Source organism: Puma concolor, chromosome D4 (assembly GCF_028749965.1).
Source record: "Puma concolor isolate L17-30 chromosome D4, mPumCon1.1.hap2, whole genome shotgun sequence".
NCBI classification, from domain to species: Eukaryota; Metazoa; Chordata; class Mammalia; order Carnivora; family Felidae; genus Puma; species Puma concolor.
Genome location: NC_141679.1, coordinates 68,089,428 through 68,102,551, shown reverse-complemented (window position 1 = coordinate 68,102,551; position 13,124 = coordinate 68,089,428). Strand labels below are relative to the sequence as shown.

Below are 13,124 nucleotides of genomic sequence, written 5' to 3'. Positions count from 1 at the left end.
TTTGTAGGGAGAATCTTTCAACATTTCTTATTCAGTTAATCCATTCCTCCATTTAATTTAAATATAGCTCTACTCGGTGTGTTTAGCACTAGAAATATAAAAATAAAAAAGACATGACCCTACCATTCAAGGAGTTTGTCATCCATTTGATAATCCCAAATGCAGCCCATAGAATAATCACAAACAATATGTCAAAGGCCATAACAGAATTATATATGAAGTGCAAGGTAATACAGAGGAGACTAATTTTTCTCATTAGAGGGACCTCATTACCCTATTAAGAGTTTGGACTTCATCTTCTATGCAACAAATGTTTTAAAGCAAGTGTGTGCCAAGATTCAGATCCGTATTTTAAAAAGACAATTCTGATGGCAACAGAGAGGATGCAATTGGTAGAGGGTATGTGAGCAATGGCATGTGAAATGGAGAGTCTGAAATATACTTGAGAGTTGTTTATTAGGAAGAATCGACAGGGCCTGGTGATTAATTACATAGACAGAAAAAGGTTGAGAATAACTTCTAGATTTCTAGAGAACATAGGATGGCCTCATTAACTAAGACAGGAAGAGGGTCCAGATGTGGGGAAGAAAATGAAATAAGTTCAGTTTTAAATATACTGAGTTTGCTTTGCATTTAGTTACCTTGTGGAAGGATGTGTCACATCGGTGGTAAGAAATATGCAACTGAAGTTCCAAGAGAGAAGTCCCAGCTGGAAATATAAATTTTGGAAATACTAGCATTCCTGTGCTAGTTAAACTCATAGTATTGAAGGAGATCATCAAAAGAGCTTGTAAAGTAGAAAAGGCAGCCAAGAATGGGACCTTGGGGGATACCAACACATAAAGGGTGTTGAAGAAAGAGAAGGCATAAAAAACAGTGAGAAGGAGAATCCAAAAGAAAAGATGTTCAAGAGAGACTTCAGGGTCATGAAACCTACAGAAAAGATTTCCAAGGAGAGAGAATCAACAGAGGCAAAGAGAGAGGCAGAGAGAGATAGAGAAGGAAGGAGACAGGGAGGGAGATGCAGAGATATCAAATTAGAGGCAGACTAAAAATTATACTTCACGTTTGTCAACTAGGAGATTATTAATCACCTAAGCATTTGAGTTAAGGTGACATGGAATGGGACCCAGCTGCAGTATGTCGAGGGGTGAAAGAGGTGAGGGAGTGAACACAAGGGTAGACTACAAAAGTTTGAAAGTGAAGAACAGCAAAAAAGATTGACTGCTATTAGTATGAGGTGGGAAAGCGATCCATATAATTCCATCTCATTAGATGGCGTTTTCAGGATTCTGTTTTATTCTCAACCTAGTCTCAAAAAAAAAAAAATTCATTCCCTCTTTGGTTCTTGCAGCTGTTTCTACAAAAGCATGTCATAAAAGGGAAGCTGCTTTAAGGGCCAAGGAGAAGACTTAGAACACACAAGATGTCAACTTCAAGACACAATGCCAGTGATTCAAGAGATCTGAACTTACCAGCCTGCTCATTACATTCAATGGACCAAATCCCCTCTCAATTTTCAACGGGATTAGCTGGTCAATAATTTATGACATTTTCAAGGTAAGAGAAGGTCACCTAATTATTAATGAAGGTAACCAAAAAAGAGGGAAGTATGTGTTTATTTGATTTATGGAAACCTTCCCTTTACTCTAGGGAGCATGAGCCTATGAATATAAAAATCTTAGATTCATGATATTTTTCATCAGGGTAATATTTTCATCATTTATCAAGACATTCACAAGAATAATTAGAATTGAACATAAATTTCCACATTAGTAGATGAATGGACAAAACCTGGAGGTCCAAACAATAAAGGAGTACCATTGAATGACATAAATTAGCTCTCGGATGGGTAAAGCTGGGCATTTTAGGAGACTTTCACCAATCTGTTATGAGAAACAATGCAGAAACAGAGGCAAACTCTAAAGAATACAAGACCCAGGTAAAGAGGTCTTACCAAGAGTCCATTCTTTTTTTCTACCTTAGTAAAAATAATATAAAAAGTATACAGGAAATACGAAAAATAGAAGGGAATACTGCTCACAATATCATAACAACTGTTATCTTTGGGTGCTTCTTTTTAGTAACAATAGATATAACAACAGTTGATTACATTCATTTATTTCACAAATGTTTGCCAGGCATTTATCTTGTGCCAAAGACTGTTAGGGGCTGGCAAACAAAGCAAACCTGTTCCTGGCTTTATGTACCTCATATTCTAAAAGGAAAGCAGACACTGGATCACTAAACATATACTTATTTGACCACAACTGATATGGATGACAGGAAAAAGAAGCATGGGGTATTGAGAAAGCAGTGTTGGCCAAATATCCCCAAGTTCTTTCACCTTTTGAGGACCTCTGTCCTTTACCACCTGAATAAAACAACTCAAGCTCCTTCCTGCATTTGACTGTAAAGCCTGTCCCTGCATTGAACCCTCCTGAGAAGTCCCAGGACAGGTGATTACTAGTCATGGTTGTCTCCTATCAGCCCAAATTTCCTCTAAACCACCCCCTGGGCCTCTTCTTCAGTGCATCTCATGCGCTCCAGCTCCCTCTGGTTGATCTCACCATAACCATAAGAGGTTCCCTCTTCAAGGCAGCATTTATAATACAAGAATAACTCTAAATGAGCCACTAATATAGCTCTACTAAAATTTTAATGAGTGGATAGGGGGGAGGAAAAAGAAGAAAATTAAAACAAAAAGTACTGTATGCCAGACATCTTTGCATCCATTATGCACCCACAGGGTATCTCCTGTTGGAACCTTCCCTTCTCATTAGTCTCTTACCTCTTGCCATTTCTCTAAGACCTGTGTTTGTTCAGAACCAAGTCCTTCCTTCCATTTCCTCTTCTCCTCCTAATGTCAAGGCTCCTTACAAAGTACTGATCAGAGATGCACTCTAATGAAGCCAAAAATTATTATACAGCAAAAACAAAAACACTTCTAACATTCATTTTATTATTCGGCAGAAGAGTTTACTTTTCTTAATCTACAATTCTTCATAACACTTCACATCATATTGACTTTCCTAGCAAAAGTTCCATTGCTGTGTCTTCCTAACAAAATATTAGGTTTCTTCTTGAGAATAATTCCTCAACATAGAATGTAGAAGTGGTTTTAGTTGTTTAATAGTTTTTCTTTCAGCTACAATAATTTATCAGTGGGGAAAAATGAGCTCTTTGTACACTGGAGAGTGGTGTGGTCTTGTAAATTTTAAAAGTTCATTCTGATCAGAACTTTGAGCAAAGATTTAGCCATAAAAATTTTCAATCCAGACATATTTCATTATGAAAAAAAGCGGAAGTAATCTAAATGCCCAACAAGAGAGAATGCTTAATTATGATAAAATCATTGGATGAAATATTATGTAGCCATTCAAATTATGTTCATTTAGACTTTGGGCAATAAAGGAAAATGTGCATTGTAATAAGTTAAAAATGAGGGATTCTGAGTTTAATACAGGACTTAATATCAAATATTCAAAATGTATTTCTCTAGGTTGTGAAAAAATGGAAATTTGACTACTATGACTAGTTCTCTCTCTCCCAGTCCCGAAAGATCAACTACATGGACACTAAATAAGAGAGAGGAAAGCAAACATTTGGGGGGAACTATGTAAATACCCTGAGAGCCCCATAAAAGCCTAAAGGATGTAACAGTCTTTTTTTTTTTTTTTAATTTTTTTTTTTCAAACGTTTATTTATTTTTGGGACAGAGAGAGACAGAGCATGAACGGGGGAGGGGCAGAGAGAAAGGGAGACACAGAATCAGAAACAGGCTCCAGGCTCCGAGCCATCAGCCCAGAGCCTGACGCGGGGCTCGAACTCACAGACCGCGAGATCGTGACCTGGCTGAAGTCGGACGCTTAACCGACTGCGCCACCCAGGCGCCCCAAGGATGTAACAGTCTTAAGAAGGAAGGGGCTGAGGGGATGGAGAAATACTAGATCAGATACTCCAAGTATAGCAGAGAATAAACTGGAAGATAACTGTAGATTCTGCTCCTGACTTTCCTTAAATTGTCTTGAAAGGATTATAGTTGCCTGTTACCCTGTGAGATAAAAATCATAGTGTCAACAGGAGAGTAACAGGTAAGAACCAAAGCCGTGGTAGGGTAAAGGGCCAAGGGGAAAAGGCAGAGGTAGATCAGCAGCCTTCCCCACTCCAACCTAGGGACTGGTGGATTATAATCCAATTCAGTGGCTTTCAAAAATCTGATCTCGATCCACAGTTAAGGAATATATCCCCTGGCATATATCTTTTTATGTGTAAAGATACAGATACAGAGCTAAAACAAAAATTTCACTAAACAGTACTTAACATTTATCAATGGTGATGTACTCTGATATTTTCCTCTATATTCAATTCTACTTCATTTTTAAAACAGTGGTTGTATTCCACTAAACGTTCAGTTTGAAAACCACTGATCTATTGAGATTATTATCTCTACTCAGTACTATTTCTAGCAAATAGTTTAAGGAAGAATCCCTAATCATAAAGGTTACCTGTCCATAAAGGACAGTCAACCGTTTATCTCTCCTCCTTCCTATATTCACATGAAGGAATATAACAGAGCCTAAGAACTAACCTCTTCTCCAATATACATTAGCAGGCTGGGTAGTTAATATTCCTAGGAAAATCTGAGTTCATAAACCAAAATAATTAGTCATTTAAGATGGACAATGATTATTTTTAAAAAATAAGCAAACTGAGCATGATATGCCACATGAAGTACAATTACAGAAACATATTCATAAATATTTTAAATTAAGCATAATAAACAATCTCAAAAATAAGACAAGATATTGATTAAATGAAACAAATAAGAATTCATTAAAATAACCAAATGAAACATTAACTATGAAAAATATAGTAGTAAAGGAGTATAAAAAAATAAAATAAATTATGGAGTGGATAGTGCTGATGAACAAATTAGAAGGTGTAAGATATAATCGAGGTGATCTTCCAGAAGGCAGCGAAAGTGATAATGACATAAAAATGATAGGAAAGCAAGCAATATAGAGATGAGAACTGGAAATACTAACGCTCAGATAATAGTAATCCCAGGAAAATATGGAAAAAAACAAGGGAATATGGAAAGAAATAAAGAAAACAAAAACCTCCAGATTAAAAAAAAAAAAAAGATGAAAAAGGAACTATGTTCAACTTCAAGGCTCAACACAGTGCCAAACAGAATACATGTAGAAAAACACACACTGAACTTCAGATCATCAAAGAGAAAGAAAACATTACGATAGAAAGTTGTTGTTGTTTTTTTTTTAAGATTCCAAAAAGAAGCTGGTTACAAACAAAAGAGAAAGAATCATAACGACATCACACTCTTCAAGAGCAAACACTGGATATAAGAAGACAGTGGTTCATAATTTTCTTATCATGGCAGGAGAAAAAACTTTGACCAGGTTTCGTCCAGTGAAATTATCATGTAAAGGTGAGGGTGCAACAATTAATTTCTGGTCATGACAGAGTAGCAGGAATCAGATTTACCCTCCCAACTCAAACAACTGGAAAACTGGAAAACATATATGAAACATGAGTTTTCAGACACTGGACAATAAAATAGACATACTTCCAGTCAGACAAGAGAGAAATTATCACTAACAGGAATGATGTGGGCACATCACTTACTACAAATCCTACAGAGAATAAAAGGATAATAAGCAATTACTGGAAACAAATTTATGCCAACAAATATGATATCTTAGAAAAAACAGTCAAATACCTTAAAAGACACAAACTACCAAAATTCACTCTACCTAAAAAAAGGTTTTATTTTTGAATCATATTTTCATTGGGTTTAAGTAATCAAAGTTGACAACTTTTCTTTCATCAACAGTATATGTTGAATCCCCCCCAAAATATATGTTGAAGCCCTATCTTTCAGCACCTGTGAATGTGACCTTATCTGGAAACAGGGTCTTTGTAAATGTACTCAACCATTACAGTGGGTGGTAATCCATCATGACAGGTGTCCTCATAAGAAGTAGAATATGCCATGTGAAAACAAAGGCAAAGAGGGGGGAAATGCTGTCATAATGGAGGCAGAAACTCAAGTGCTGCAGCTTAAAACCGAAGACTGCCAGCAAACTAGAAGCTACAGAAGAGGCAAGCGAGGATTCTTCCCTAAAAGTTTTAGAGGGAATATTGCCCTGCCAATACCTTGATTTTGGAATTTTAGCCTACCGAACTGTAAGATGGCAAATTTCTGTTATTTTAAACCGCCTCGTTTGTAGTACCTTATAACACCAGCCCTAGGAAATGAATACAAATATATTAAGAGGTTGCTCCAAAGTCGTCTTATTTGCATTCAATCCAAAGAGAAATCTGCTATCATTCTTGGAGGTTTTTTGTTCTCTCTACATAGTGTGTCCTTTTTTTCTTGCTGCTAAGATTTTCTTTTTATCACTGATTTTAGACTGATTATGATGTTCATTGGTGTCATTATCTTCATTTCTTGTGCTTCAGGTATATTGAACTTCTTGGATATGAAATTCTTATCTTAGATCAAGACAAAATCTGGTCTTGCTTTTGCAATTTTTTGGGCAGGCCAGAACCAATGCTTAGTCTAGAGATACTTATGTCCGACTAATCAGCCAAGAGCCTCTGTGTAGTCTACTCAATGCCCCGTGAATCTTGAGGTTTTCCCACCTGGCTGGTTGGAATGGGCAGTGTTCCTGGCCCGGTGTGAACATCACGCACTTTTGTTACCTCTAATTCTCTAAGTAATGCTTAATCTGGACTCACACAGTTTCCTCACAGGACATGCTTATCAGTGTTTCTGCTGAATATTCAAAAAAGACCCTCTGTAGACCTCCAGAGTTCGCTCTGTGTGCCGCTTTCTCCTCTCTAGTACTCTATCCTACAAATTCTAGCTGCCTTGGTCTCTAAAATCGGGGAATTGGTCAGACTGCCTGGTTTCTTCCTCCCTTTGACACAGCCTGGAAACTCTCTTCTGTAGTAAGCTCAGGAAAACATAGCTCATCTTGTTTGTTCTCCATTTCATAATCACTATCCTTTGTTGTCTCATGTTCAGTGTCTTGAAAACTGTTGGTTCATACATTTTCTTCATTTTTTGTTTTAGATGGAGAGCATGTTCTGTCCCTGTTCACTCTATCTTGGACAAACATGGAAGTGCTGATTTGAATCTTTTAAAATCTTTGAGGTCATCACATACTATGCTGAATTTTACCTCTACTTTCTTGAACATATGACATAGTTATAACAACTCTTTTCATGCTCTTATGTACTAATTCTATCATCTGTGTCATTTCTGAGCTGCTTTCCTATGGACTGTTTTCGCTTTTCTTTATGAATAGTACTTTTCTGCTTCTTTGCATACTTGGTAACTTTTTAATTGAATACCATACATTTTGAATTTTATCTTACTGAGTCCTGGATATTTTTGTATTCTTACAAATATTCTTGAAATTTTCTCTGGGATGCAACTAAGTTCTTTCAAAACTGTGGGATATTTTTGAGGTTTTACTCTAAGCTTTGATAAGCAAGAGCAGAGCAACATTTAGTTGAGGGCTAATCATACCCATTTTTGAGGCAATACCCCTCTTAGTTCTTTACTTCCTATCCCATGAATTTTGAAATTTTCTTCCACTGGGCTAGTGGAAACACAAAAATATTGTTGTTCTAAGCCTGAGCTCTAAAAGATTGTTCTAACTAGCCATTCTCAACTGAAGGCAATCCCATCACAGGGAACATCTAGCAATATCAACAGTTTTGTTTTTCATAGCCGGGGGAAGGTGCTACTGGAATCTAGTGATTAGAGACAAGGGATACTGCTAAACATCCTACAATACACAGGGAAACTCCCCCTGCCCCGCCCCACCACAACACACACACACCCCAAATGATCTGCACCAAAACGTTAACAGTACAAATTGAGAAATCCTTTCAGATGATTTTACCCAAATTTGGGGACAGGAAAATCTCTAAACAGACAAAATCAAAAGAAGCCAAAAAAATCTAGAATGAAGAAAAATCTCTCAAAATATAATTAAAGACAAAACCATAAATAACAAAAAGATATTATATTCTTGTAAAACAAAAAGAAGAGCAGTAAGATATAACAATTGTTAATCTATATGGACCTGATGATATAATACAACAACTAACAGACCTACTAAGAAAAGTAAAATTCACAACTGTAGGGGAAGAGTTGGGAGATTTTAAAATACTGCCCTCAAAAGCTGATAGATCAAAAAAAAATCAGATATACAGAATATATAAATAATGTATTTTGAAGACTTATATTATTAGATGTATAGAGAGCTTTTCACATTATAAAGAATATACTTTCTTTTCAGGCACAAATTCAAACTTTACATAGATTAACCATGTACTGGACTAAAAAAAAAAAAAGTCAATGAATCCCAAATAATTAGTATCATACATACCAAGAGGAAAAAAATTTGAAATCAATAATAAAGATATAATACACAAAATTCCTTGTCACCACAATCACCACAGCCTCTAGTTCTTTCAGGATCCATAGACTAAAGGGAGAAAGGATTTTCAAAAATTGAGAAACAAAGAATTGCAATTTCTCTTTGAGAACAGTCAGGAAATGCACATGCTTCCCTCTTGAGTTGCCACTGTAGTTTATCTGAGGGGGAGCTGTTCATGCTCACCTGTTTTCTGTCTGCACATAAGTGTTTTGTGCCCAGAGAACTTCTTTCATCATTCAACATATTTCCATTGGAATCACATGCACTTTTGTCCTCTAACTTCACATGCTGCATGGCAGACTCTTTCTCTCTCTGACCTCACTCCTTTTGTAGATGCCTGCATCTAGAATCTCACATGTTCCAATATATCTAGTCTGTCCATTCTCCCACATGCTGATTTTCCTCAGTGCACTCTTAGAGCCTGGCATTTGAGGTCCTAGCTCAGGGACCACCTGTGGGTCTACAGAAGAGTAACCAACTAATATTCAAACTGCCAAGGACCTGAAACTTATAGTTGTATATATGATGATTATACAGTCTATCAGCCAAACCAAGACACTTTCAGATGACAATCCAGAATGTTTTTAGCAACTGGAAACCTTCTTAATCACTCTAGTTAGAGACTAGTGGTAGCTGGAAAGCCTCTGTGAGTAGCATTTGATTATTCCTCAAAGATATTTTGCAAATGAAGGAAATTTCCTGGTTGATTTTTTTCATAATTTGCTAATTTAAGCAAGAATGGACTAAAACTACAAATCTCCAAGCCAGACTAGATTATTGAGATTTTGTCAGAAGATTTCAATTAAATGGAGGTGTGATCTCTCTGAATCTGATTTTCACAGCCTTTAGACATCTGCTAAGAAACAGGATGATGTTACTTATGAGGAAAATTTAAGCAAAGAATTTTTTTGTTTGGATCAATAACTAGTGCCAAGATGATGCAGGAGGATGACAGAATCAAAAAATGTGTCTCCTCTTCCAAAGAGCCCCTCAAACCATGATTGAAATGAACTGATACACTGTGGGCTCAAATATTTCTTTGGCCCAAAGGAAAGAAGGAAGAAAGGATTGCCTCTTAATATATCCAAAGGTGGCAGGAATGAAACAGCTGCCTTGAAAGCAGTTCCACAGGCTCAGGGAAGACCTCCATAATCAACTAGCTCATGTGAGACCTAAACTCTGATGGTAAAACCGAGGAGACTTCAAGACTTCTAGAAAATGTTAATGCAATATATTAGTTTCAGTGATGCCACCCAACCCTGTGCTCCTTGGATCCAGCTGGCAATGTTACAGTCTCTGGACATCTTTATATCCCCTCAAAGTGTCAAGGCTCTCACCATGTGCTTCACTTTGCAGCGCATTCCCCCATAGTCTCTCTTGCATCTGAAGTTCTTCCCTCATACAAAGATGTGTTGAAAGTGGGGAGCCCATATCCCACCATTCAGCATCTTTGGCCACCTCCATCTGAAGTTCATGTTCAGGGACACAAGTCCCTGACAGCCTCAGTGCTAAGGACATTGTCTCCATAAGAGCTGTAGGAAATGAAAAAATATTTCTCCCACTTATCCAAATGTTACCCTCAAACATGGCTTAGAAATTCACAAGAATGTAGCTGGTTATTGACAACTCTGACCCTCCAACCAGACTGGAGTCTCTCCCTCCAAAATGGGTGAGGTTGGGGCAAGAGATACAACTTCATATCTCTAAGAAGGAAGCTCTCAAGAAGGTGGTGATTTTATTTTATTATATTTTTTTGCAGTTTTATACCTAGCAATTAGTTCTCATCCACATTAACAGTCTGTAGATTTTTGAAAGTGGTGACAAGTATATAGGTAACCAACATAAAGAGCTTGTTTGGTGAATCTTCATCCTCATTGTTTTCCAGACAACCACATATGGATATGGCATGGAATATTCCTTATTCCTTTGGCCCAGACTCCTTTGTTGAGCCTGGTGACAATGTGCACATCTGGTGTGCCCATATTCTTCACAGCAAATTTCTGGATTTGAGTGTCCAAGGGGCACACTTCTTGAATCCCACCCCATGGATGTGCTTATGAATGCTGATGAATGATGCTTATGAATGTGCTTATGAACCAACTACCTCGTTGATGGCAGAACGGCCCTTCTTCTCACCACCCTTCTTTGTGGGAGTCATTCTACTAGGCCAGGTTGGAAAGGAAAAGCTGGAGATATTGTGGGAGAGGGAAAGCAGCATGACACCAAGAAGATGGTGATTTTTGCCACTACCTGTTAGACCAGAAAAAAATAGATTCATGGATTCATTCTTGGATTATTAGCTCATGGCTTGAAAATTTCCTGTCTTACAGTTATAAATACCAAAACCACAAGTTTATTTTATAAATATTTCTTTAATAATATCAAGAGGTTACTTATTTTAAAAACCTGGAATTTAACAATTATCAGATTATGTATCCAATCTACATACTACATGGTCTAAGTATGAAAACTTTCTCAATTATAAAATAAAGCCTTCATTAAAAAAAAAAAAATCCTGGGAGGAGTTAAGATGGTGAGTAGTATGGGACCCTGAGGTTGTCTCATCCCTGAAACATAGCTAAATCAAATCAAACCATTTTGAACACCTAGGAAATTGTTCTGAGGATTAATGCAATAATCTGCATAACTTGAGTGACAGATCTTCACAGGTATGTGATGAAGAGAGGTGAAGTGGGGGATAGAACAGCCACAGGACCATGGAGGGTAGGGAGCCATTTTCAGAGAGAGGACAGAGAGAGAAAAAGGGGGAGAGAGTGCAGCACATGTGGATTCTGCAAGAAAAGCACCCTACCCCCTCCCCCCAGTACCTGAAGAGAAAGAAAGTGAAAAAGAGTAAGGAGAGGGTTTCAATTCCACCAGTTTCTTATAAGCAGTGGAGCACAGCATCTGAAGTTCTGGAGTTCATTGCCTGGCAGTGCTCCAATGAGGAAGCATGGTGAATCCAGTTTGTTTGTTTGTTTGTTTGTTTGTTTGTTTGTTTGTTTATTGGTGAATCCAGTTTACAAACATCTTAGTAAATTACAAGAAAAAGGCAATCTTATTAACAGCTTAATCTCCAGAAACCTGTGGACTCACTTTCCTGGAGCCCCAACATCACCCCTCCATAGTGATATGGGGAACAAAGGCAAGAAGGAAATGGCAGGCAAAATTAAATTTCTGTATAACCTACAGCCCACTGACAAATACTTGAGGCTGTCAGAGTAGATATTTCTCCAGGAACTCCCTACTTTCTTCATGTTAATGCTTTGCTAGAAGGAAAAGCAAGCTTAGCTTGATAATAGCTAGGCCTCCAGTATTCTGTGAATCTTCTTTAGCTTATGAAAATCTCTTTGAAAACTTCCCCTTGACTTTACCTCCTTCAACTGCATAATATATAACCAGTCACTCTTCACAACCCCAGTGCAGCTCTTTCTGCCCATGGGTCCTGTGCCCGTGCTTTAACAAAATCACCTTTTTGCACCAAAGATGTCTTCAACAATTGTTTCTTGGCCGTCAGGTCTGAACCGTCCCCACCACCCCAAAACCTTATCACTACCACACTAGTATGGATCAACCCCAGTGAGCAAAGTAGTGCCACCAAGTAGAGAATGGAGCCATTATACCAAGCCCCGCCCACCTACATCCTCCAGGCACATCTCCAGGAGGCCAAGTCAGCCTGACAACAAGAGCAACAGGCCTCTCTCCCTCAGAAGACCAACACAAATCCCTCCCACCCACTTAGTCTAGGGATCAGTGCGTGCTACAAAGATTCAGTTCTAGGGGAAACTGGATCTAGCTTCATTTGGGTTTCATTTTGTTTGTTCACTTTTTTTTTACTTCTGTTTTTATTTATGTGGGGTTTTTTTCCCTTCTTTTTTCTTTTTCTTTTGTAGATACAGAAAGAGCCAATTTTTTATTCTATTTTATTCTCTTTCTTTTATTGTTTAAATAAAAAAATTTTTTTCATTTTAATTTTTGTCTCTTTTTTATCAAGCTTCTCATAATAAGCAGATCAAAACACACTTAGGATCTAGCTTCCTTTATTAGATTATGTATTGTTTACTTTTTAATTTTAATTTTTTACTTTACTGTATTAATTTTTTTTTTATCTTCCTCCAAAATGACAAGAGGAAGGAATTCACCCCAAAAGAAAGAACAGGAAGAAATAATGGCCAGAGATTTAATCAACACAGATATAAGTAAGAGATCTGAAATACAATTTAAAACTACAATTGTAAGAATACTAGCTTGGGTTGAAAAAAGCATAGAAGACACCAGAGAATCTCTTTCTGCAAAGATAAAAGAACTAAAATCTAGTCAGGCCAAAATTAAAAATGCTATAACTGAGATGTGATCTTGAATGGATGCCATGATGGCAAGGATGGATGAACGAGAGGAGCAAATCAGTGATATAGAAGATAAAATTATGGAAAATAATGAGGCTAAAAAGAAGAGGGATACAAAGGCCAAAGATCACAATATAACACTCAGAGAACTCAGCAACTTATTAAAGAGGATTAACATTCACACTTGTTGGGATGAGCAGTGAGTGTTATATGTAAGTGATGAATCACTAAATTCTATTCCTGAAATCATTATTATACTATATGTTAACTAATTTGAATTTAAATTTTAAAAAACTAA

At 37.2% G+C, this 13,124-nt stretch overlaps 1 pseudogene; it reads right to left on the bottom strand.

Moving 5' to 3' along the window:
* Positions 1-9,399: 9,399 nt before the first annotated feature.
* Positions 9,400-10,724, bottom strand: LOC147574968 (large ribosomal subunit protein eL31 pseudogene; annotated as a pseudogene).
* Positions 10,725-13,124: the final 2,400 nt, after the last annotated feature.